At 38.6% G+C, this 5318-nt stretch overlaps 1 long non-coding RNA gene across 1 annotated transcript in view; it reads right to left on the bottom strand.

The window, feature by feature from the left end:
• Positions 1-3569, bottom strand: part of LOC107569980 (uncharacterized) — a 7242-nt gene extending 3673 nt beyond the window's left edge. Inside the window, exons 1-3 of the long non-coding RNA XR_001606973.1 lie at positions 3462-3569; positions 3101-3249; positions 1032-1199 (exon numbers count right to left, since the gene is read on the bottom strand). This is a non-coding gene — a long non-coding RNA (uncharacterized lncRNA). The remainder of the gene's footprint in view (positions 1-1031; positions 1200-3100; positions 3250-3461) is intronic.
• Positions 3570-5318: the final 1749 nt, after the last annotated feature.

The following is a 5318-nucleotide window of genomic DNA, read 5'->3' as shown; positions in this document are numbered from 1 at the left end:
GCGAGAGTGAGTGCGAGAGTGAGTGCGAGAGTGAGTGCGAGAGTGAGTGCGAGAGTGAGTGCGAGAGTGAGTGCGAGAGTGAGTGCGAGAGTGAGTGCGAGAGTGAGTGCGAGAGTGAGTGCGAGAGTGAGTGCGAGAGTGAGTGCGAGAGTGAGTGCGAGAGTGAGTGCGAGAGTGAGTGCGAGAGTGAGTGCGAGAGTGAGTGCGAGAGTGAGTGCGAGAGTGAGTGCGAGAGTGAGTGCGAGTGCGAGAGTGAGTGAGTGTGTGAGTGAGTGTGTGTGAGAGAGAGAGAGTGTGTACCTATTTTTCTATTCTGGTGGGGTACCTGAATACACACAGACTCATGGGGACTCATGTCATGGTGGGGACCTAAATTGTGGTCCCCACGGGTACAAAAGCTTATAAATCATACAGAATGAAGATTTTTTGAAAATCTGAAAATGCAGAAAGTCTCCTGTGAGGGGTAGGTTTAGGGGTAGGGTTGGTGTAGGGCAATAGAATATACGGTCTGTACAGTATAAAAACCATTACGCCTATGGAGAGTCCCCACAAGGATAGCAAACCAGACGTGTGTGTGTGTGTGCGAGAGAGAGAGAGAGAGAGAGAGAGTGTGAGTATGTGAGAGCGCATGAGTGTGTGTGTGTGTGTGTGTGTGTGTGTCATCTGACAGCTCAGCATTAAATATTGATGTGTCACATATGAACAGCATTGGGCGTCTCCATGGTAACCAACCGGCCTTGAACTCGGATTCGAATGTTTGTGTGACATTATAATATGACAAACCAGAAATTCACAAAACCAACATCAAAATACCCATAATGCACTTTAAAACACTGCATCTGATTGTCAGCAGAGTGAAACTGCTCCCTCTTGTGGATCAATGACAAATTCTGAGACATAAATATTGAAAGAGCATATGAACATGCAAATACTGATCAAACTCTCAGGTGTTAAAATACAAAAACATATCAGTGTGTCAGATTTTACAGGCTGTTTGCATCTATCATCCAGAGTCAAACACACACACACACCTTCTCTCGGATCTCGTCTCTCTTGTGTTTGATGCACATCTCTTTTGCTCTCATGTAGGGCAGCGTCTCTTTATCCAATAGGACTGAGTTTCTCTTGTCTGGGCGTGGCCATTGCCCAAGAGGCGTGGCCAAATCTCTTCTGATCCTGTTCCATCTGTTTCACCATACCTGAAGAAACACACACACACACACACACACACACACACACACACACACACACGTCAGAACGACGATCAACGATTAGTCGACATTATCGACAAATTCAACAATAAAAAATTGTCAACAAATATTTTTGTTGTCGAATAGTCGTTTGATCTCATATGACCTAATGAAAGAGCCTGCAGTAATGCGGTTTTACCAGTGTCACGGTCAACTTAATTATCCCCAAAGGACCATTAGTTTCTCAGCCAGCAGTAAACCACATACAATCAACAAACAAACACCACAACACACAGACAAAAAACAATGACTTCCATTAATAATATACATAAGATTATTTGTAATTTAAAAAACCAATGGCAGCTGGTATAAAATAATTTTTTAATCTATTGGTCCTACATAAAGGCAAATAATATCTGCGAGTAGAAGGAAAAACTGCACTGCACTACACGCTACCAAACTGCTGCTGCGTGTCGCAAAGCGGCTGTAGCGCAAGACTGTAATTCAGCTCTCCTGATACAGTTCAAGAGAAGACAGCGCTTCAGAGCAAACGCAGCCGAACCTGAGGCTGCTGAGCGGCGTTTAGATTAATGTAAATATATGCTGCACGCTTTCCTCTCAATAACAAAACAAACACCGCAAAAGCTGCCAGCGGTGAGAAAGCAGCAGTTCAGAAAGCATCTGATTACAGCGACACGGATGTTTGTTCTGTACTCCAGTAAAGTCACGTCATGTTTGTTTATATAGTACTTTACGCAATAGAGAGCCTTAAATCAAGCAGCTTTACAGCATTAAACATGAACAACCAGCGTCAGTGTCGCTTTCAGTTAGAATTACAACCTGATTTTCTGTTATAAAGCAGCTCTGCAGTGTGGAGCTAAAGCTAATGATAACATCTTTTTATTAGTGGGGAAAATATTATTTCATTAAAGTGATAGTTTGGTTTGCAGAAGCTTGATCTAGCTCAGGACTGTTTTGATTAGCATAACCCTATAAGGTACTTTAGGAGAGATTATGTTGTGAATAAAATAGTTTATCCAAAAAATAAAACCACTTACCTTTATTTTGTTTCTTATCCACGTGACTTACAGAAGGAGATGTCAGGCAGAATTATGTCATTCAGTTTCTTTTTCATATAGCTAACTAAACAGTGAATAATAGTTTCCCTGTCTGTCATCTCATTTTGTGAGCCAAATATATATTGTTTTTAAAAATTAATTGTATAATTATTGTAATTACATAATATGATTTTCAAAAGCTGAAGTGATTACCTTTATTTATTTGTTAGAATATGTATAACTCAATATTTTAACTAATTGCAAAAGCTGAATAATCAATCGAAGTCTACCGTTTAATCAGCTAAATAATCGATGATTGGTCGATTAATCGTTTAGTAATCGTTAGATTAATCGATTATCAGAATAATCGTGTGTTGCAGCCGTAGAGTAAATGTCTGATGTCATTATTCATGAGAGGGCGGGGCTTCATCCTCCGACACAAACGTTTTCAGACGTTTAGAGGCATCTGCATGCTGCAAGTACGAGAGGGTTGTATTTGACCGAACCACAGACATATGCAAAGCAAACATTATTATTTATGAAGCGCATTTTAGAACACATCTACACAAACGTTCACATTATATTATGTTATACTATATTACATTAAAGCTGGAAAGGTCTTAAAAAGATGAACCGTGTGTGTTGGCAGATTGTACGGGACTTCACAAGAGAATCTAGAATATATTTGTGCATTTTGTTGCATGCTTTGCAGATCTCTGTGCCACTTTTAGGGCTCATCTGTGGTGAGAGTCAGATTTAAGTTGAAGCATTAGATAAGTGTATTATAAACGGTGAAGATCTGAATGTATACAGCAGTGTGTGTGTGTGTGTGTGTGTGAGAGAGAGAGAGACCTGTGAGCGCTCTGGACGGGTCTCTGAAGTAGTCGGCTGTGATGTCCTGAATGGAGTGAACAGTTTTTCTCCGCGCTGAATCCAGTCGTTCATCTCTGCCTGCAGTTCACTCACACGCTTCGGCCCAGCTCCTCGTACTGCAGACATTTCTGAGCAAACACAAACATCCATCAGCTTCTGCTGCTTCTTAACATGTTTTTCAGCTGAACCTAAATCATCTTTCATCATCACATCAGCGAGCTTTTCTCGCTGCTTCACTGACTGACAGGTTTGGCTGTAGCTGATGAGTCCTGTAGCTGTAGTGAATGTAAATAGGAAAGTGTATTTTTGTGTGGCTCTGGCGTGAGATGTGTGCAGGTACCAGAATCTCCGTCTTGCAGAGCGAGGCGATCTCAACCACCGGCAGAATGAAACCAGAAACTGAATAGAACAGAATAGAAATGGATGGAATTGAACAGAAAAATACAACAGAATTCAACAAAATACAACACAAAAGAATAAATATAACACAACACAAAATTGAATAAAACAACAATAGAACAAAAGAGTAAATAGTAGAATAGATCACAACTGAATAGAACAGGGAAAAAATTAAATAGAACATAAGAGAATACAGCACAATAGAATAGAATAGAAGAAAAATGAACCAAATGAAAGACAGCAGAATAGAAGACAATAAAACAACATAATAGAATAGACACAGAAACTGAATAGAACTGGATGGAATTGAACAGAAAATAAAACAATACAACACAAAATAATAAAATAACAGAACAGAATAAAATAGATCACAACTGAGTAGAAGACCATAGGGCTTGACATTAGAGTTTTTCTCGATTGCTAACACACAATTCACCATTTCCTCAACTACAAACAATCTCAAAACTACACACCAACTTGTGCAAACTACACACTTCCAGCTCAAAAGCAAATAGTTTAGTCAAAAACATGTTCTGTTAAAACCTGCTTTTGGGAAACGAATCATCTTGCTAGTCGATGTCTGTTACAGTATACGACACGAATAGAGCGGCGCAGATACAGTAACATTCAGCATTAAACTGTAAGTTCATCAGTTTGCACTGGCTACCAGTAGCATTAACGTTTGCCTACAAAACCAGCACTGGCTCTGCACCCCTTTACCTAAATTCATTACTTCAGAGTTATGTGCCTCTAGAAGCTTGCGTTCTGCAAGTGAACGTCGCTTTATTGTTCATCCCAAAGAGGCACAAAATCACTTTTAAAAACATTTAAATGAACAGTTCCCTCCTGGTGGAATGACCTGCCCCTGTGGTTCCCAACCCTGGTCCCGGAGGCACCCAACACTGCACGTTTTGCATGTCTCCTTGATCAAACACACCTGATTCAGGTCATCAGCTCATTAGTAGAGACTCCAAGACCTGAAATTGGTGCATCATAGAAAGGAGACATGCAAAATGTGCAGTGTCTTTATTTGACCCTCTAACTCTAGCACTCTCTATTCTAATTCTATTCTATTAAAAAAACTTACCCTTTTAGACTTGGACTCTATTCATTTGCTGCTTGTTTTCTTTAAAACAAACAAAACAAAAAAACTAACACTTGCCTTCTAATCTTTTTGTATTCTGTTTTCTTTTCTTTTATTATACAATTAACAAAAGCAAAAAAGATCTCTAACACTAGCTTGCGCTATTCTTTTTCTATTCTATTCTATTATATTATTTAACAAACCCTTGCTCTTGCACTTGTATATCATTGCTCTTTTGTTGATTCTGATTGCTTCTATTGTCCTCATTTGTTAGTCGCTTTGGATAAAAGCATCTGCTAAATGACTACATTTAAAAAATACATAAAATAAAAGCTAACACTCTAGAACAGACTGAGGCTAAACTTTACATGATATTTCGGTTTGAACATGCAGATGAAAAGCTTGTGGATGTTTTATGAAATTAAACTACAGACCATACTGATTCAGATCATGAAATTATACCACCACTGAAATTATGCTCTTACATTTTCTGTAAATCCTTGATATGATAAATAAATGGATACAATTTCGCCAGATGTGTCAACAAAACTAATTAAACCAATTTTAGTGAATCAATTTGAAGAATATTATTGAAGCTGGTGTGGGTTTATGATTTATGTGTAAAATGTAAATATTAAAAATAAACCGAAAATGTGTCTAAATTAAAGTCTAAATATAAACAATATATTTAAATGTAAACATTACATCTGAGTT

The sequence above is a fragment of the Sinocyclocheilus grahami genome, unplaced genomic scaffold (assembly GCF_001515645.1).
Source record: "Sinocyclocheilus grahami isolate Dianchi unplaced genomic scaffold, SAMN03320097.WGS_v1.1 scaffold1400.1, whole genome shotgun sequence".
Taxonomy (NCBI): Eukaryota; Metazoa; Chordata; class Actinopteri; order Cypriniformes; family Cyprinidae; genus Sinocyclocheilus; species Sinocyclocheilus grahami.
The sequence above is the reverse complement of the archived record's forward strand: the minus strand, read 5'-3'. Positions and strand labels throughout refer to the sequence as shown.